General features: G+C 49.7%; 1 long non-coding RNA gene across 1 annotated transcript in view; it reads right to left on the bottom strand.

Annotated features, from left to right (window-relative positions):
- The window catches only part of LOC119305064, a 26,441-nt gene extending 6,588 nt beyond the window's left edge, over positions 1–19,853 (bottom strand). Inside the window, exon 1 of the long non-coding RNA XR_005148534.1 lies at positions 19,823–19,853. This is a non-coding gene — a long non-coding RNA (uncharacterized LOC119305064). The remainder of the gene's footprint in view (positions 1–19,822) is intronic.
- Between the last annotated feature and the right edge of the window lie 1,944 nt (positions 19,854–21,797).

The raw sequence follows: 21,797 nt of genomic DNA, 5'->3' as shown, positions 1-21,797 counted from the left end.
GAGGTCTGCTCTCCACTCGGTAGGATTTCAGATACTTAGGCGAGCACTGGGCTGCAGCTAAGCCCCTGAGTGGGAGGTCTGCCCTCCACTCGGTAGGATTTTGTATTGGTGGCGTAGCTCGGAAGGAGAGGGTAACAGTCGACCTGCACCTCGTCCTCCTTGCAAGGCGCACGTTGTGATTGTGGCGTAGCTCGGAAGGAGAGGGTAGCAGTCGACCTGCACCTCATCCTCCTTGCAGGGCACACGTTGTATTTGTGGCGTAGCTCGGAAGGAGAGGGTAGCAGTCGACCTGCACCTCGTCCTCCTTACAAAGCGCACGTTGTACTTGTGGTGTAGCTCGGAAGGAGAGGGTAGCAGTCGATCTGCACCTCGTACTCCTTGCAGAGCGCACGTTGTACTTGTGGCGTAGCTCGAAAGGAGAGGGTAGCAGTCGACCTGCACCTTGTCCTCCTTGCAGAGCGCATGTTGTATTTGTACTTAGGCGAGCGCAATGCTGCAGCTAAGCCTCCGAGTGGAAGGCTGGCTTACCACTCGGTAGGATTTTGTTTATCTTAGGCGAGTACTTGGACTGCAGCTAAGCCTTCGAGTGGAAGGTTGGCTTACCACTCGACAGGATTTTGTTTATCTTAGGCGAGTACTTGGACTGCAGCTAAGCCTCCGAGTGGAAGGCTGACTTACCACTCGACAGGATTTTGTTTATCTTAGGCGAGTACTTGGACTGCAGCTAAGCCTCCGAGTGGAAGGCTGACTTACCACTCGACAGGATTTTGTTTATCTTAGGCGAGTACTTGGACTGCGGCTAAGCCTCCGAGTGGAAGACTGGCTTATCACTCGGTAGGATTTTGTTTATCTTAGGCGAAACGGATTTCGCAGCTAAGCCTTCGTGTGGGAGACTGGCTCACCACTCGGTTAGGATTTTTTTACAGACTTGGGCGAATCGGATTTGCAGCCAAGCCACTGTAACATCCCCAGCATCACACTACAGTAATCTCCCCCTAATGAAGGTCATGTCATCATGATCATCATGCCAAAAGGCCACTTGTCCAAAATCTGCTTCAAAGTCAAATTCAAATTGCATGTCAAATATTTGCTTCTTCTTTCATGAAAACTAAATGTTCATCAGGTGGCAAATAATCATTTGTTAATATTGGTGGTGAACCAACATTTTTGTAAAAGGTTTGAGTGGCCTAAACTACTTAAAACAGTGACCTAAGCAATAAATTAAATGCCTTTTTAATTTATAAAATTGGCAACTATTCCAAAAGCCTCCCAACCTTTTTGTGGCAGTGCACAATAATTCCTTGAAATTATCTTGCCCAATGACATAATTTTGCAAAGTCCTAATGGCTAAAAGGAAAAGGCAAATTGCTGCTGGGAATTAAAAAAACAAAGAAAAAGGAAAAGCCCCCCCCCCTCAACTGGGCCGACTGGTGCGCGCCGCTACAGGGGCGCCGTCCCCGCCGGACCCGCCTCGCCGGCGACGCCCGGGCGAGGGGATAAGGCTTGCGCCTCCCCGACGCCTCGGCCTCCTCGCCTCCCACTCGCCCACTTGCCACTCTCCCACCAAATTCCTCCTCGCTCCCCCTCACCCTTCTCCTCCCTCACCGAGGGAGCCGCTGCCGCACGCCGTCGATCCCACACTCCCTGTCAACCTCTCGCCTCGCCCCGATGACGTAGCGCTCCGCCGTCGTCCTCTGCGTCGTCCTATCCAAGCCATTGGAGCCGGAAGCCACCGAGACGAGCCCAACGACCTCTTCTTCCCCTACGGCCATCTTCAACTCCGGCGATGATTCCGATGACGACATGCCTCCCCGAGCCCATTTGAGCACAACTACAGGGCCCGGTGAGCAGTCGTCGTCCTTCTCCCTCTCTCCCCGCGTGTTTCCGTCACCGTAGTGGTCGCATTGGAGATGCCCGAACTCTCCGTCGCGGATCTCGACGCCCGCAAGACTCCGGTGACCAAATGGTCACGGGCCAGTGCCCAGCGCGCTCACCGCACCGCGTAGGCCTCGTCTAGCCGCTTGGTTTGCCCGCAAACGCACCCCAGCCCCGATCCCAACGATGACCGAAGTCCGACATCCGCCCCGCTCGACGCCGTCGTCGTTTCCATCGATGCCAAGGCCGTCCGAGCACACCATCGTGCTCGGGGCACTCCAGCGGTGCGGCCTAACGCTTTAGATCGCTTGTGAGCGCGCTAGTTCTTCGTTTTCGCCGAGCTACCGTAGACCACCGCCGCCGGCGACCTTGCAGCTCCCTGTTCCGGCCATCTCCGGTCGGTCCAGTGGCACCACTCGACGCGCGACAGCGTCAGCGTTCGAACGCAAGTGAAAACGCGTGATTTGGTGTTCTGTAGCGAAGATCCGAGCCTCTCCGGCGGACTCGCCGCCGCGGAGAGCTCGCCGGCGCAACTCCGGCGCCGGCCGCCGACATGGCCAACCTGGGGCCACCCCCAGGGTGGCTGCCAGCGGGCCCCACGGGCCCCAGTTGACCGGGTTGACCCAATCAACTGCTGACTGGGCAGCCCCAGCCACTAACGTGCGGGCCCCACCGCTTAATTAAGCTAATTAAAATGTTTTTATAGTTAAAAGTAATTAGTAATCTAATCTGCCACTGCCATAAGGGGCCCAGCTGTTAATTTAACCTCTTTTTAGCTAGTTTAAAGTTCTGTTAGTCCATTGTCTATGACAGGTGGGACCCACTGGTCAGTTTGACCAGTCAGCCAGTCTGTTGACCTGCTGATGTCATGCTGACACTCTGCTGATGTCATAATTCTTTTTTTTTTTCTGTTAATATAAATAAATCCAGAAATGGTTTAATCTTTGTAATTTAATAGAAAATAAACCGTAACTCGGATGAAAATGTTTTCTATATGAAAGTTGCTCAGAAAAATTCAACGAATCCGAATACGCGGTCCGTTCATCTGTCACATGCCTCTAACTATCTGAACATGGAACTTTTCCCCTCCGGTCATCTGTCTGACACAGGTCCGAAACCGGGAAAACATTCCCGGTTGAATCCCCCCTTCACCTATATCGTGTAGCCATACGTTAGGTCACTCCCGGCACAACATATTGCCACGTTATGCTTTGTGATGCTATGTTTGCTTTATATTTACTGTTTCTTCCCCCTCTTCTCTCCGGTAGACCCCGAGACCGATGCCGCCCCTGTGATCGACTACGTCGACGACGACCCCTCCTTGCCAGAGCAACCAGGCAAGCCCCCCCTTTGATCATCCCGATATCGCCCATTCCATTCTCTCATGCTTGCATTAGATTTTGCTACTGCTATTGTTTGCACCTATTCTGATGCATAGCCTGCTTTTGTATCTGCTGTTGTACCTTACCTGCTTATCCTAAACTGCTTAGTATAGGTTGATTAGTGATCCATCAGTGACCCCCCACCTTGTCCTTGTTGCCCCTGCTTCATCATTGAAGACCCGATCAACGGGATTGAAGACCAGGCCCCGGCACCGCACATCACTTTCCCCTTAGTTGCTCGACACTGCTGGGTTACTATCGAGTGCCGAGGGTGAGACCTCTACAGCACTTCTGATGTTAACCCTGTAGTGTAGCTATTCGGTCGTGGTCATCGAGGGTGATTCCGCCTTAACCACTTCCGATATGACTCTGTCGTGCAACCCCTCAAGTGTGAACCTCGGGGGTGATTCCTCTTACATTCACCTTGATGATTACATTGAGTGAAATTCACCGGGGGTGATTCCTTGGGTTTTTCCCCTTAATGTTTGGACACACGGATACTTGGACTTTACCACTGTTACTTGGAAAGACGGGTCGACCCTGAGGGGTACCCGCGCGAGCTTAATTGCGAGTGATGTGGAGTCGGGTTGACCTGGAGGGTGCCCGCGAGATAATTACGAGGCATGGCCGGGCATTCCTAGCCCTTGCCGCAAGTCCTCGAGACGGGGCAACGAGGTCACATCTTTCGTGAGTCTCTGCTTGTTACCGCGAGTTCCTAATCCACTACGATTTGGATATTTGATCCAAGGGGCCTCTGGCCTGATAGCACTAACCATCACGTGGGCATAGTATGGGCGTTCTGCGTCGTATACATCAGCCGAAGCTTAATAGACATCAGCGACTGAGTGGCGCGCGCCAGGTTGGACTACGTAAGCGCCTGCCTTGTTGAAGGAGGTAGCTAGGTCTACTCACCGGCCGCATACGCAACGTGCAGGAGTTTCCGGGGAGATGGCCCATGACCCCTGGGGGCATAGGTTTAGTCCGGCGTGCTGACCTCTCTGTTAAGTCTAGGTCGGGTTGCGGCGTATTGTTTGGCCGAGGCCGGGCATGACCCTGGAAAGTGTGTCCGGCCGGAGTTAAGCGAGCGTGGTGGGTAAGTTGGTGCACCCCTGCAGGGAAGAAAACATCTATCGATAGCCTGTCCTACGGTAACGGACACTTGGAGTTGTATCCCGATCGATACAACTAGAACTGGATACTTGTGATGAGAATTGGATGTTGATGAGAATTGGATTGTGATGACAATTGGATAGTATGGCTCTGGGATTGCTTTCTCGCAGGGAGTCGAGAAAGGATCTCTGGCCGAGGTTGATAACACTACTACTACCTTACTTTATGCTACTCTACTCCCTCCTGTTGCTGCAAGATGGTGGTTTCCAGAAGATGTTAGTCTTCGATAGGACTAGGCCTTCTCTCTATTCTGGCATTTCTGCAGCCCAGTCCACATATACAGCCTTCCTTTGATAATGTTGCATCTGTAGTGTAGATCCTTGCTTGCGAGTACTTTGGATGAGTACTCACGGTTGCTTTGCTCCCTATTTTTCCCCTTTTCCATTCTTCTCGGATGACGCAACCAGATGACGGAGTCCAGGAGCCAGATGCGACCTTTGACGACTGCTACTACCCCGAGGGCGCCTACTACCACGTGGCGGAGACCGCTGACGACCAGGAGTAGTTAGGAGGCTCCCAGGCAGGAGGCCTTGCCTTTTCGATCAATGTTGCTTTTGGGCTAGCCTTTTTAAGGCAAACTTGTTTAACTCATGTCTGTACTTAGATATTGTTGCTTCCGCTGACTTTTGTGTTTTCGAGCTTATGTATTCGAGCCCTCGAGGCCCCTAGCTTGTAATATAAAGCTTGTATTATTTTAATTTGTGTCTAGAGTTGTGTTGTGATATCTTCCCGTGAGTCCTTGATCTTGATCGTACACATTTGCGTGTATGATTAGTGTACGATTGAATCAAGGGCGTCACAAGTTGGTATCAGAGCCGACTGCCTGTAGGTAGCCCCCTTTCCAACTCCTTGGCCGAAGTTGAGTCTAGTCACTGAAAAACTTTTACTAACATGGTTGTGGGTCTTACGGGCCCACGTCGCCATTGGGTGGTGTTAGGATCTTTTACTCCTTGTCTATACTCTGGGACTCCTGAACTCTCTTCTACTCGGGTTAAATGAATTTACTAACTCTGACATTAGGTTCTCGTACCCACTTCCTCCCGGAGAGCCCCGACCTTACCGATGATCACTTGCTTCGCCAGAAGATTCTGCGGTTACTCCTCGATGTTTCTCGAGACTCTGTGCACATTGCCGTACAGTTCCTGACCACCGGTAATCCTCGTGAATAACCTCCTTGCCATTTGTACCTTCATCCCCAATTGCTCATGTTGTTACAAGATACCCCTAGCACTCTCTGTTGTTCCGAGAATCCTTGTGCCTTCTGCTTTGCAGCTTCTTTTGCACTCAGGATAATTCACTTAACCGGGGTCCGCTCATCCCGAGTTGTTCATATGCTTTTCAAAATACTTGGAAACACTACCCGATCTTTCGAGTATCCTCTTCAAACTATTGCTCTGCAATTACTTGTCTGCTTGCATTATGGATGTTTTCCATATGTGTAGCAATATTCATTAGTATCCTTCGACACCTTCATTTTGATCCTATTGATTCAACATGTGTGTGAAGGCACACAATCATCAGTGATCCTTCTATATCTTTTTGGCTTAGACGTCATTTTGAACATGAGCTGGTTCTCGACCAATCTATTTGTCATCAATTGTGCCCCTAGGTCTATTCTACCTATCCATCCTTGATCAGAGCGTCTGCTTCTGATCCTTCGTTTAGGAAATCATAATTCCTTTGTTATCTAAGCATCGAATTATTCAGATGTTCTATAATCCGATGCCTTTGCATTCTTTCTTCCTCTGATTGAGTACCGATACTCACATTAGCTCCATTGTGGACCGGCAGGCCCATTGCCGGGTTGTTAGCCGATAACATCCTTCATATGCAATAACCTTGTGAGCCTTTTCTCGGATACATAAAGCCTTTGGTAAATTGTATCCTCTCCTTTTGTCAACCATGCTCTGCTTCGAGCTTGTGTTGTTTACTTTTGAAGTTTGTGGAATAGGTTCCTAAGATGCCCCTATGGGTTGAACCTATGCCTCCCCTAATCCGTTTGAACCCGAGAGTTTTTAATGAGTCTTACTCTTCTGGTGTTTTGCCAGATAACATTTCAACACTACAACTTCATTGAACGCGAGAAGTAAATGAAAGGTTATGCATTGAAGAAGTGGGAGTCGACCTTGAACTTTGTGTTCATGCCCATGGACCCGATGTGGAACTTATCATGGAAGCTTCTTGTGATAATAATAATCCCCTATTATAAGTTCATCTGGTAACTATGTTTGGTCCTTTGCAACTGTGGTTCTGACCATGATTGTTCCCCTTTGATTCAATTTCTCGAACAAGTTAAAATACTTGTCTTCTATAGATCTTTTCATCTGTCCAACCTCTATTTCGATCTACCTCGAGTGTTGCCCCCTGTTATCTCGAGGATATTGTGTCATTGCACTACCTCTTGTGAATTCTCATTGGAATGATACTCCATCACATCATTCCTAGGCTGATCGGCTATATCATTATCGAGCTAATTTTAACTATGCTATCCGGTCCTTCTTCTGGAGCACAACTTCCGACGACGAGCTATGCTTACGTCAATCTTCCTCATCTTATCATTCCTCCTTGAACAACAAGCTTGAATCCGAGCTTGTGTCGTATACGTGGTTCCAATAGCCTTTGCTTCAACATTCCTTTTGCTTGATGTCGTTGCTGTTCGATGGCATCTTCATAGAGCCTCTCGACAAAGGCGTCATGATCAGCATCAACATTTTGACTTCTGTTGAAATGACAATTGAATTCATGGTGAGAAATACCATCCTTGACCTTCAATGATTTGAATTATCATTGACAACCCCCTTATCTTCTTTCCAACACATGTTGATCATGTCTTGGTTATACCTTGGACTCCTTGCTATTCCTGCAATCGTTCTTGGAGTATTTCTTGTGATCTTCAACTCCAGCCCCTACTTGTAACACAAGGTTAATGCTACCTCGAAGCATGACTGAGGTATTCCGAATATCAACCATGAACATTGGAAGCACACTGTCGAATGTTTCTTGATCTATTATCCAAACACCATTGTATGGGTAATATCATGATTATCCCCTCGCCCCCTTTATCTAAATGATATTTAAACTTGTTGTCATATCATGTATATCCTGCTCCGCTTCCCCTTGGGAGGGATATAATCCCCACTCTTATGAGTAAACACATCTTCCTTTCCTTTGGGTTGTTTGATTCGATAAACACATTTTCCTTTCCATTGGTTTGCTCAACCTTTCTTGTGATCTATATATGTTATAAGCAGAAATAATTCCCTGCTTATGGAAACACCTCGGTTTACAACTCTATCAGTGTGACCCTGTTACTATTGCTAACGACATCCTGGTAACCCCCGATGGACGAGAACTTTGCCTATTGGTCCGCCTCGTTCAACAAGCAGGAAAATGGTTCTCTTCGTCCCTCGCCCTTGGTACCAACGTTGTTGCCAACATAACTGACAGTCTATCATCTGACATGCCTTGCTATCGGCCCCCTTTCTTCTATTAACCCACATGGTGGGCCCATAACCCACAGTTCCATAGCTTCGGAACCTGACTCTCCTGTATATCTTTGATTCTGAAATGTTCTTGCATTTGGCTTCGTATCATGTCACGAGCCACCTTTCGAGAGATGATATATTCCCGATGCTCTGAACCCCTTTCTCACACTCTGTTCAGGTATCAATCGTTTGTCCATTCGTTTGAAACTTCCTATTGTACCTTCATACTTTGCTCTCGATGTTTTAATAAGTTTCAACTCGAGAGATTTTTCTACCTCATTCCCTGAATTGTTCATTTGATAATTAACCCTATAAGGGTCAGTTCTCCCGAAGTTGCTCTTTACTTCCCCACGTAAATCTCGGGACGAGATTTCTTGTAGTGGAGGAGATTTGTAACATCCCCAGCATCACACTACAGTAATCTCCCCCTAATGAAGGTCATGTCATCATGATCATCATGCCAAAAGGCCACTTGTCCAAAATCTGCTTCAAAGTCAGATTCAAATTGCATGTCAAATATTTGCTTCTTCTTTCATGAAAACTAAATGTTCATCAGGTGGCAAATAGTCATTTGTTAATATTGGTGGTGAACCAACATTTTTGTAAAAGGTTTGAGTGGCCTAAACTACTTAAAACAGTGGCCTAAGCAATAAATTAAATGCCTTTTTAATTTATAAAATTGGCAACTATTCCAAAAGCCTCCCAACCTTTTTGTGGCAGTGCACAATAATTCCTTGAAATTATCTTGCCCAATGACATAATTTTGCAAAGTCCTAATGGCTAAAAGGAAAAGGCAAATTGCTGCTGGGAATTAAAAAAAAACAAAGAAAAAGGAAAAGCCCCCCCCCCTCAACTGGGCCGACTGGCCCAGCTGGCCACCGTGCCCCCCCATGGGCCTCGGCCCACCTCAACTAGCCGGCCCAGCTCCCCGCACCGCGCCCCCTTCCTGTTCCCCCGGTGCGCGCCGCTACAGGGGCGCCGTCCCCGCCGGACCCGCCTCGCCGGCGACGCCCGGGCGAGGGGATAAGGCTTGCGCCTCCCCGACGCCTCGGCCTCCTCGCCTCCCACTCGCCCACTTGCCACTCTCCCACCAGATTCCTCCTCGCTCCCCCTCACCCTTCTCCTCCCTCACCGAGGGAGCCGCTGCCGCGCGCCGTCGATCCCACGCTCCCTGTCAACCTCTCGCCTCGCCCCGATGACGTAGCGCTCCGCCGTCGTCCTCCGTGTCGTCCTATCCAAGCCATTGGAGCCGGAAGCCACCGAGACGAGCCCGACGACCTCTTCTTCCCCTACGGCCATCTTCAACTCCGGCGATGATTCTGGTGACGACATGCCTCCCCGAGCCCATTTGAGCACAACTACAGGGCCCGGTGAGCAGTCGTCGTCCTTCTCCCTCTCTCCCCGCGCGTTTCCGTCACCGTAGTGGTCGCATTGCAGATGCCCGAACTCTCCGTCGCGGATCTCGTTGCCGGCAAGACTCCGGTGACCAAATGGTCACGGGCCAGTGCCCAGCGCGCTCACCGCACCGCGTAGGCCTCGTCTAGCCGCTTGGTTTGCCCGCAAACGCACCCCAGCCCCGATCCCAACGATGACCGAAGTCCGGCATCCGCCCCGCTCGACGCCGTCGTCATTTCCATCGATGCCAAGGCCGTCCGAGCACACCATCGTGCTCGGGGCACTCCAGCGGTGCGGCCTAATGCTTTAGATCGCTTGTGAGGGCGCTAGTTCTTCGTTTTCGCCGAGCTACCGTAGACCACCGCCGCCGGCGACCTTGCAGCTCCCTGTTCCGGCCATCTCCGATCGGTCCAGTGGCACCACTCGACGCGCGACAGCGTCGGCGTTCGAACGCAAGTGAAAACGCGTGATTTGGTGTTCTGTAGGGAAGATCCGAGCCTCTCCGGTGGACTCGCCGCCGCGGAGAGCTCGCCGGCGCAACTCCGGCGCCGGCCGCCCACGTGGCCGACCTGGGGCCACCCCCAGGGTGGCTGCTAGCGGGCCCCACGGGCCCCAGTTGACCGGGTTGACCCAATCAACTGCTGACTGGGCAGCCCCAGCCACTAACATGCGGGCCCCACCGCTTAATTAAGCTAATTAAAATGTTTTTATAGTTAAAAGTAATTAGTAATCTAATCTGCCACTGCCATAAGGAGCCCAGCTGTTAATTTAACCTCTTTTTAGCTAGTTTAAAGTTCTGTTAGTCCATTGTCTATGACAGGTGGGACCCACTGGTCAGTTTGACCAGTCAGCCAGTCTGTTGACCTGCTGATGTCATGCTGACACTCTGCTGACGTCATAATTCTTTTTTCTCTTAATATAAATAAATCCAGAAATGGTTTAATCTTTGTAATTTAATAGAAAATAAACCGTAACTCGGATGAAAATGTTTTCTATATGAAAGTTGCTCAGAAAAATTCAACGAATCCGAATATGCGGTCCGTTCATCTGTCACATGCCTCTAACTATCTGAACATGGAACTTTTCCCCTCCGTTCATCTGTCTGACACAGGTCCGGAACCGGGAAAACATTCCCGGTTGAATTCCCCCTTCACCTATATCGTGTAGCCATACGTTAGGTCACTCCCGGCACAACATATTGCCACGTTATGCTTTGTGATGCTATGTTTGCTTTATATTTACTGTTTCTTCCCCCTCTTCTCTCCGGTAGACCCCGAGACCGATGCCGCCCCTGTGATCGACTACGTCGACGACGACCCCTCCTTGCCAGAGCAACCAGGCAAGCCCCCCCTTTGATCATCCCGATATCGCCCATTCCATTCTCTCATGCTTGCATTAGATTTTGCTACTGCTATTGTTTGCACCTATTCTGATGCATAGCCTGCTTTTGTATCTGCTGTTGTACCTTACCTGCTTATCCTAAACTGCTTAGTATAGGTTGATTAGTGATCCATCAGTGACCCCCCACCTTGTCCTTGTTGCCCCTGCTTCATCATTGAAGACCCGATCAACGGGATTGAAGACCAGGCCCCGGCACCGCACATCACTTTCCCCTTAGTTGCTCGACACTGCTGGGTTACTATCGAGTGCCGAGGGTGAGACCTCTACAGCACTTCTGATGTTAACCCTGTAGTGTAGCTATTCGGTCGTGGTCATCGAGGGTGATTCCGCCTTAACCACTTCCGATATGACTCTGTCGTGCAACCCCTCAAGTGTGAACCTCGGGGGTGATTCCTCTTACATTCACCTTGATGATTACATTGAGTGAAATTCACCGGGGGTGATTCCTTGGGTTTTTCCCCTTAATGTTTGGACACACGGATACTTGGACTTTACCACTGTTACTTGGAAAGACGGGTCGACCCTGAGGGGTACCCGCGCGAGCTTAATTGCGAGTGATGTGGAGTCGGGTTGACCTGGAGGGTGCCCGCGAGATAATTACGAGGCGTGGCCGGGCATTCCTAGCCCTTGCCGCAAGTCCTCGAGACGGGGCAACGAGGTCACATCTTTCGTGAGTCTCTGCTTGTTACCGCGAGTTCCTAATCCACTACGATTTGGATATTTGATCCGAGGGGCCTCTGGCCTGATAGCACTAACCATCACGTGGGCATAGTATGGGCGTTCTGCGTCGTATACATCAGCCGAAGCTTAATAGACGTCAGCGACTGAGTGGCGCGCGCCAGGTTGGACTACGTAAGCGCCTGCCTTGTTGAAGGAGGTAGCTAGGTCTGCTCACCGGCCGCGTACGCAACGTGCAGGAGTTTCCGGGGAGATGGCCCATGACCCCTGGGGGCATAGGTTTAGTCCGGCGTGCTGACCTCTCTGATAAGTCTAGGTCGGGTTGCGGCGTATTGTTTGGCCGAGGCCGGGCATGACCCTGGAAAGTGTGTCCGGCCGGAGTTAAGCGAGCGTGGTGGGTAAGTTGGTGCACCCCTGCAGGGAAGAAAACATCTATCGATAGCCTGTCCTACGGTAACGGACACTTGGAGTTGTATCCCGATCGATACAACTAGAACTGGATACTTGTGATGAGAATTGGATGTTGATGAGAATTGGATTGTGATGACAATTGGATAGTATGGCTCTGGGATTGCTTTCTCGCAGGGAGTCGAGAAAGGATCTCTGGCCGAGGTTGATAACACTACTACTACCTTACTTTATGCTACTCTACTCCCTCCTGTTGCTGCAAGATGGTGGTTTCCAGAAGATGTTAGTCTTCGATAGGACTAGGCCTTCTCTCTATTCTGGCATTTCTGCAGCCCAGTCCACATATACAGCCTTCCTTTGATAATGTTGCATCTGTAGTGTAGATCCTTGCTTGCGAGTACTTTGGATGAGTACTCACGGTTGCTTTGCTCCCTATTTTTCCCCTTTTCCATTCTTCTCGGATGACACAACCAGATGACGGAGTCCAAGAGCCAGATGCGACCTTTGACGACTGCTACTACCCCGAGGGCGCCTACTACCACGTGGCGGAGACCGCTGACGACCAGGAGTAGTTAGGAGGCTCCTAGGCAGGAGGCCTTGCCTTTTCGATCAATGTTGCTTTTGGGCTAGCCTTTTTAAGGCAAACTTGTTTAACTCATGTCTGTACTCAGATATTGTTGCTTCCGCTGACTTTTGTGTTTTCGAGCTTATGTATTCGAGCCCTCGAGGCCCCTGGCTTGTAATATAAAGCTTGTATTATTTTAATTTGTGTCTAGAGTTGTGTTGTGATATCTTCACGTGAGTCCTTGATCTTGATCGTACACATTTGCGTGTATGATTAGTGTACGATTGAATCGAGGGCGTCACAGCCACCCACTGGGGGATTGTTTTGAGTGGACAAAAGAAATAACGATTACTGGGAAAATTATAAAGCTCTTGTCTTTGATAAATAAACTACAGAAGTACTTTTATTACAACTCATCCGAGTGAATACTTAAGTGTAAAAGGGGCGGAGAAGCTCCGCGTTCCAAGCTCGGGGCTCGTCGATCTGATGCTCGACATTGTAAAGACGGTATGCTCTATTGTGGAGAACCTTGGTGACGATGAAGGGACCTTCCCAAGAAGGAGCAAGCTTGTGTGGTTTCTGCTGATCCACTCGGAGAACCAAATCTCCTTCCTGGAAGGCTTGACTCTTCACGTTTTTGGCGTGGAAGCAAAGCAAGTCTTGTTGGTAAATGGTCGATCTGATCAGAGCCATCTCCCTTTCTTCCTCTAAAAGGTCGACTGCATCTTGCCGCGCTTGTTCTGCTTCAGCTTCGGTGTAGAGCTCGACCCGGGGAGCATTGTGGAGAAGGTCACTCGGCAAGACTGCTTCAGCTCCATAGACCAAGAAGAATGGAGTTCTTCCAGTCGACCGGTTGGGCGTGGTCCTTAACCCCCAAAGCACCGAGGGAAGTTCGTCGACCCATGCACCAGCCGCATGCTTAAGATCACGCATCAAACGGGGTTTCAATCCTTTGAGAATCAAACCGTTGGCTCGTTCTGCCTGTCCATTCGACTGAGGATGAGCGACTGAAGCATAGTCGACTCGTGTGCCTTGAGACGCGCAGAAGGCTCTGAACTCTTCGGAGTCGAAGTTTGATCCATTGTCAGTGATGATGCTGTGCGGGACTCCATATCTGAATATCAATTCTCTGATGAAGCTGACAGCAGTACCGGCATCGAGGTTCTTGATGGGTTTAGCTTCGATCCACTTAGTGAACTTGTCGACTGCTACCAGCACATGGGTAAAACCGCTTCTGCCTGTTCTCAAAGGACCGACCATATCCAAACCCCATACTGCAAAGGGCCAGACGAGTGGTATAGTCTTCAAAGCTGACGCGGGCTTGTGTGACATATTGGAGTAAAATTGACATCCCTCGCACTTGTCGACTATCTCCTTCGCCATTTCATTCGCTCTTGGCCAATAAAATCCGGCTCGGTATGCTTTGGCCACGATGGTCCGAGAGGACGCGTGATGGCCACAGGTCCCCGAGTGGATGTCATCAAGGATTATTCGACCTTCCTCCGGTGTTATGCATTTATGACCAACTCCAGTCGCGCTTTCTCTGTACAACTGTCCCTTTATCACGGTAAAGGCCTTAGATCAACGGACGATCTGTCGAGCCTCTTCTTTGTCCTCCGGGAGTTCTTTCCTCAAGATATACGCAATATACGGTATTGTCCAATCGGGAGTGATCACTAAAACTTCCATGATCAGGTCGACCACTGCTGGGACTTCAACCTCAGTCGGATCCGTAACACTCTTAGGTTGCGGAGCTTCGTCGGTGAAAGGATCTTGTACGACTAACGGAGTGTGGATATGTTCCAAGAACACATCACTGGGGATGGCTTCTCTCTTGGATCCTATCTTCGCCAAATCATCAGCTGCTTGATTTTTCAGTCGGGGTATGTGGTGGAGCTCTAACCCTTCGAACTTATTTTCGAGCTTCCTCACTGCATTGCAGTATCCAGTCATGGCTGGGCTTCTAACGTCCCACTCCTTCATCACCTGATTGACCACCAAATCTGAGTTGCCATAGACCATAAGGCGACGGACGCCGAGTGAAATGGCCATGCGCAACCCATACAAGAGTGCTTCATATTCTGCTTCATTGTTGGAGGAATCAAAGTGGATCTGGAGCACATATCAGAGCTTGTCTCCTCGGGGGGAAACCAAAACAACCCCAGCACCAGAACCATTTAACATCTTAGAGCCATCAAAGAACATGGTCCAATGCTCCGAGTGAACTTGAGTCGGCTGCTGTTGCTCAATCCACTCGACAAGGAAATCTGCTATAGCCTGGGACTTAATGGCTTTCTTTGCCTCGAATTTGACATCAAGGGGAAGGAGTTCAATCGCCCACTTAGCCACTCGACCAGTTGCATCTCTGTTGTGCAGAATCTCTGACAATGGTGCGTCACTGACGACTGTAATGTCATGACCAGAGAAATAATGAGCAACCTTCTTCATGGTCATGTAGATCCCATATACGAGCTTCTGATAATGAGGATATATTTGCTTCGATGGGGTCAAAACTTCAGAGAGATAATACACTGGGTGCTGAACTTTGAAGGCTTTCCCTTCTTCTTCCCGCTCGACCGTAAGTACTGTACTGACGACTTGTCCTGTGGCTGCAATATAAAGCAACAGAGGCTCTTTGCTGATTGGAGCAGCAAGCACCGGCTGGGTGGAGAGCAGAGTTTTTAACTCGGCAAACGCTGCATCAGCTTCTGGAGTCCACTCGAACTTGTCTGCCTTCTTCATCAGTCGGTAAAGGGGCAATGCCTTTTCACCGAGGCGAGAGATGAATCGACTTAAAGCAGCCAAGCATCCAGTAAGCTTCTGGACGTCGTGCACACGCACAGGGCGTTTCATTCGGAGTATGGTGCCAACTTTTTCTGGGTTAGCATCGATTCCTCGTTCTGAAACGAGAAAACCGAGTAACTTTCCGCCAGGTACTCCGAATGTGCACTTCGATGGATTGAGCTTGATATCATACCTTCTGAGATTGGCAAATGTTTCAGCTAGGTCAGTCAATAGGTTGGAACCCTTTCGCGACTTGACCACGATATCATCCATGTACGCTTCCACAGATTTGAGTGAGTAAACACTTTTGAATCATTCTCATGAACGTGGCTCCGGCATTCTTGAGGCCGAATGGCATGGTGATATAGCAGAAGCACCCGAATGGAGTGATGAAAGCTGTTTTGATTTCGTCAGGTCCATACAGACGGATCTGATGATACCCGGATAAGCATCTAAAAAAGACAATCTCTCGCACCCTGCGGTCGAGTCAACAATTTGGTCGATGCGAGGGATAGGAAAATGATCTTTCGGGCAGGCCCGATTGATATGTTTGAAATCAATGCACATGCGAAGTGAGTTGTCCTTCTTGGGAACCATGACGACATTGGCGAGCCACTCGGAGTGGTATATCTCTCGGATAAACTCTGCTGCAAGGAGTCAAGCCACCTCCTCGCCAATGGCTTTTTTCTTCTGAACGGCGGACCGTCGAAGATGTTCTTTAACAGGTTTCGCTTTTGAGTCGACTCTAAGGCGATGCTCAGCCAGCCCCCTGGGAACACCCGGCATGTCAGCTGGCTTCCATGCAAAGATGTCCCAGTTCTCACGGAGGAACTGGATGAGTGCTTCTTCCTATTTAGAGTCGAGTGTTGTGGAAATATGGGTCGGTGCTGCATTGGGGTCAGTCGGGTGGATATGAACTGGCTTCGTCTCCCCAGACGACTGAAATGCTGACTCTGTGGCGGGCTTCTTGGCCCGCAGCAAATCACTCGGATCTGCATTCTTCTTGTATTCCTCCAGCTCTACCACTGTTATCTGGTCATCCGCAATCTTTGAGCCTTTCTGGAAACACTCTTCTGCCTTCTTCCGGCTGCCAGTGATAGTGATCACGCCTTTGGGGCCAGGCATCTTTAATTTGAGGTACACATAACATGGTCGAGCCATGAAGCAGGCATAGGCTGGTCTTCCCAAAATAGCGTGGTAGACGCTTCAGAAATCCACGACTTCAAATGTCAGCTTCTCTTTGCGGAAATGCTTCGAATCGCCGAACACTACATCCAGAGCTATTTGGCCGAGTGACTCAGCCTTCTTTCCAGGGATGACTCCGTGAAAACTCATGTTGCTGGAACTGAGCCTGGACATCGGAATGCCCATTCCCTTGAGCGTCTCTGCATACAGTATATTCAATCCACTGCCGCCATCCATCAGTACCTTCGTCAGTCAAGTGCCTTCGACGACTAGGTCGACCACCAGCGCTTGCCTCCCAGGGGTGGCAATGTGAGTGGGGTGATCAGACTGGTCGAAAGTGATGGGAGTTTGCGACCATCTCAGATAGCTTGGTGTCGCCGGGGCGACCATATTGACCTCACGATTGATCACTTTCAGTCGACTTTTGCTCTCTACATCAGCAAAAATCATCAGAGTGGAGTTGACATGAGGGTACCCTCCATCACTATCCTCCTTGTCCTCAGCCTTGTCCGACTCCTTCTCTTTGTCCTTTGGCTATTTCCCTTGAAACTGCTGGATTAAGAGCCGGCACTGGCGAGTGGTATGCTTTGGGTAGATGAAGTTACCCTCTTCGTCTTTCTTCGTGTGGATATGACACGGTAGATCCATCACTTCATTACCTTCCTTATCTTTTACCTTCTTGGGGTTCCAAGATCCTTTGGGCTTCCCTTTGAATTTGCCCTGAGTCACGGCCAGAGCCTCTCCAGGAGCAGCTGGCTCGGCCTTCCGCTTCTGCTTCTGACTGGAGTTTCCTTTCTCCGACTGACTCGGCTTGTACTTGCCACTCCGGAGTCGGTCCTCTTCTTCGCCATTGGCGTACTTGGTGGCTATTTCCATCATCTGACTCAGGGTCATATCTCCAGTTCGACCAAACTTCAGGCTCAACTCTCTGTTCTTGACACCATCCTTGAAGGCGCAGACCGCTTGATGGTCTGACACATTCTCTACAGTATGATGCAAAGTGATCCATCTCTGGATGTAATCTCTCAGAGTTTCACTCGACTTTTGTACGCAAACTTGCAGCTCTGTCAGTCCGGCCGGTCGCTTGCAAGTTCCCTCGAACGTCCTAACGAACACTCGGGAAAGATCTTCCCAGGTGTAAATGCTGCTAGGAGCCAACTGATTCAACCACGCCCTGGCCGAACCCTCTAGCATAAGTGGCAAATGCTTCATGGCCACCTTATCATTACCGCCACCAATCTGAACAGCCACTCGGTAGTCTTCAAGCCAAGTTTCAGGCTTAGACTCTCCAGTGAACTTACTCACTCCAGTCGCCAACCTGAAGTTGGGGGGTATCACTGCGGCTCTGATGGCTCTGCTAAAGCATTCTGGACCTGAAACATGGACTCGGCTGCTTGTGGGCACATCTCTGTCATGGCCACATCTATGAGCTCTGTTCCGGTCGACCAAACCTTGCACAATGATGGATCTTGCGTCAAATCCTGGCTCTCTGGGGTCGACTGGAGCTCTCCGCCCAACACTGAGCTGGCGTCTGTCATCTTGCTGCCGATGGGCGTTAGACCCACTTCTCGGGGGTGGAGTGGGCACTCAACGCCTGTCATCACGATCAAATCGACCATCATAGTGGTCCCGCCGGCCTTCACGTCCCACGCGCCTCGGAGGCGATCTTGGACTGTGAGCCGAGTGAACAGTATTTGCAGCGACGGATCGACTGTAAATCCTGTTGCGCGACTGTGACACAACTGAATTTTGATCTCCTGCCGCCCGAAGCAAATCTCTGATCTGCATCAAGCCTCTTCCAGCCTCCGACTGAGAGGGCTGAATTGACTCCGCTATACGGGCTGCAGCTGCCAAATTCTGAATCGGGGTTCGATATACCTGAGTCGGTTGCGGAAAGAGCTGACGTCGGCTGGAGTCGGGTACTCGTTGACGCGCACGCTCGTCGAGTGCTCGCTGGAGGTTCTCCAGTCGAGTGCGTTCAGCCAAGTTGGCCAAACGCGCCTCTTCCAGGGCACGAGCCTCAGGGGTTTCTCCTGCAATGGGAGTATGCAGGGCATCCATGTTCCGGCGGCGAAGTTCTTCCCTCTGCTGAGAAGTGAGCGGCTCGGGTTGATACTTTTCGTGGGCCTGAGCTGGGTCGCCCCCATCGTCCATCCCGTCGTTGCACGGGAAACCAGGAGGGCTACGAGGCCCGTTGACCATCAGGACTTCCGCCGCTGGATCACTGCTATCGCACTCGGATGCAGTCTCTACGGAGCTGGTTGACAGGTCGAACATGCCGTAGAGAGATTCGTCGGGCTCAATTGCCGCGACTTGGGTGGTGGCCGATTGGCGAGCCACTGCGTGTCTCACCCATCGCTGGAGCCTCGACTGACCGGAGCGCTTGCGCTGGCGGGAGACAGGGAGGGAGGACGACACAGGAGTCGACCGGTATGGGGTCGACGGCTGCCGCAGCAGGACGCCGCGGACACACGCCCGAAAGTGCGTCGCCCCGTGGACGGGGAGCGCGTCGATGTCGAGTGGTGCCTCCTGGAGCCAAGCGGAGTCGTCGGCGATGAAAGCGAGCGCACCAAGACGGATCTCGCGGCCCTCGACCAGAGCTCCGCCGGAAACCATGATGAAGGCAATCGGACAAATTGCAACTTCTCCAAAAAGTCGCTAAGACACCTGCCCCACGGTGGGCGCCAACTGTCGTGGTTCTAAGTCTGACAGTAGAATGGGGGGTAGGTATGGAGAGGCAAGATCCTAACTATGGAGTAGTTGTACACACGAGTGTTTAACGAGTTCAGGCCCTTCTCTGAGGAAGTAATAGCCCTACGTCTCGGAGCCCGGAGGCGGTCGACTGGTTTATGTGTATATGAGTTATAGGGGTGCGAACCCTTCTACCAGTGGAGGGGGTGGCTTATATAGAGGACACCAGGACCCCAGCCAACCCACATAGCAGAGGGTTAAAGTACATTAAGGCTGGGCGTTACTGGTAACACCCTACATAAAGTGTCATCATGACCATTAAGACTACTTAATTACAGACCGTTTGGATACAGAGTAGATTCTAAACTCCTGGTGGTCGAGTGAGTCTTCATGGTCGAGTGTTTTCTAGCCGGTCGAGTGGAGTCCCTCTTGGTCGACTGGAAGGTAGCTTCGTCTAAGGATGTCCTTGGGTATGGTATCCTAGATAGGTCCATGACCCTACCCTAGGTACATAACATCATCACCTCCGACCTCCAAAAAGCAACCATTTCAATTACCAACTGCTAAATCATTTGGTTAAAATAGAAATCTCAAACATCTTACAACGTAAAGTGGACAACTGCAACTGTCTTATTGGTGTAAACTAGGAATAACCCTAATTAACACATCAGACTTACACAAAAGCAACAGCGCGTTTCATGCTTAACAGATTGATGCATCTAATGATAATACAATCGTATTACTAGCTGTTGTAAGATACTAATAAAATCATATAAGAACTAAAACTCAATATGTTACCATACTTGCTTCACAATGGGCCCCAGCAGTCAGTTGTATAAGTAATATAAGTGGGAGTATATGTTTGTATAACAGTGTCAGTATTCCTCTCGTAGTACTTCTTAATATAGTACAGTAGTATAATACTTCCTCCATTTCAAAATAGATGACCCAACTTTGCCCAACTTTGCATCAACTTTGTACTAAAATTAGTATAAAGTTGGGTCATCTATTTTGGAACGCAGGAAGTAAATGCGAAGACTTTGGACCGTGCGAAGTCAGCGACGGTATATTTCACTCTGCTATATGTGCGGTAATTTGGCGTTTTCAAGCAATTTCATGCCCCCTCCCCAGTCACTCAAGGTAATGGCTATTTTTTGAAAGAAATAGGCCTCTCCATCATTGTTATGCACACAATCATTTTTGTTAATCATTAAGCAGATTACAAAACAAACATGATCATGATCAAATCATAACAAAATAAGAAAAACACCTACGATTGAGTCGACTTCTTCCACATCGACTTCTTACACATCAACCTCTTCATGAAGAGAGAAGCTTCCTTCCGTCGTCGGTGAATGATGTTCTCGATGAAAAAATGACAATCTATGCACTTTGGCTTGTGGTTTTGTGGCTAGGACTACAAAAAAGTTATTAGATCTGCCACTAGTAAGAAATATAACAGTGTCAGTATTTCTTGATCGGGGTCTGCTCCAGTACACCCCTTCAAAAATTAAAAACGCTTTTGCTATTTCTCGAGTGCCTGAAAACTTTTTCATGCGTTAGTCATTTTACTTTGGTCACGCCGACGGAGAAGAAACCTCGCCGAAGATTGTGGGAAATCTATCTTAGGGGGAAACGACAGCCCCATTATCTATTTTAGGGGGGAGTGGTAGCCCCACTATCTATCTTATTAGGGGTGAGGGGTCCAAGGGATCCCTCAAGTTGTTCAGTGGTGCGGGGCTAAGCCGCCGGCTGCAAGGGTGAAGGTAGGCGGTCAGGCCAAGGTTGGCCGACAGCTATGTGATGAAGAAGAAGCTAGAGGTTGAAGATGAACAATGACATATCTGTTTTCAGCCATTGGGTAAAGATCAGGTGGTCCAGAATAGAAGTGATTGATGCAGCTTCTTTTTAGGTACCTCTGTACCTGATGCATAGATGGACCCTAATTAAACATGATAATCAAGCTCTAAGGCCATCGCTTCGAGGTAGGCGATGGGAAAGACACAAAATTCAGAGGCTATTTGGATGGGAGCCATCTCCTGCCTTGCCAATATATTGGCGTTGACTAAAGAGTTTGCATCCCATTTGTATGGAGACCAAAATTTTGGCATGCCATCTCGCCCCAACCTTTCCTCTCTACTTCTGTGCCAAAGCGCTGGCAACAAGAACGCCCGAATCGGTCGCCAATTTTTCGGTTTGCCCATGATGCCCATGATTTGGCAGGGCGGTCTTGGGCAGAAACCCAAAAACCTGTCTGACTAGCTAAGAGGTTGTTGGAATTCCATCTATATGCAACCTACCCTATCCTGTTTGTCATATGCCACCTACTCTTAGAGACAACCTGATCAACATTACCTTTCTCAGAAACCTAAACGGTGTGGAGCAGATCGCTATGGACTCTCTGGTGATCGCGTTGAGTAGACCCGAAGGTGGACAAGGTGTCCTTGTCGCTTTAGGCTAATACCTAAGGGACATTTCTCCGTTAAATCAACATACCTAGACTTACTTGGGGGCGTATAATTCCTTTCCATAAACCTCTATGGTCTACAATGGCTCCTCTCAAAGTTAGAATTTTTCTCTGGCAAGCCAATAGAGGCAGACTTCTTCAGCAATGAACATGTTCAAGAGGCATGGCCCAAGGAATGGTACATACGCTCTCTGTGACACACCGGTAGACAGCGATCACATCCTCTTCAAGTGCCCCTTGGTGGTCTTTCTTTGGAGTTGTCCTTTAATTGTGGTCTTTCTTTTGAGTTGTGTGTATCAATCCTTTAATTG

This window comes from Triticum dicoccoides, chromosome 1B, assembly GCF_002162155.2.
Source record: "Triticum dicoccoides isolate Atlit2015 ecotype Zavitan chromosome 1B, WEW_v2.0, whole genome shotgun sequence".
Classification (NCBI taxonomy): domain Eukaryota; kingdom Viridiplantae; phylum Streptophyta; class Magnoliopsida; order Poales; family Poaceae; genus Triticum; species Triticum dicoccoides.
The sequence above is the reverse complement of the archived record's forward strand: the minus strand, read 5'-3'. Positions and strand labels throughout refer to the sequence as shown.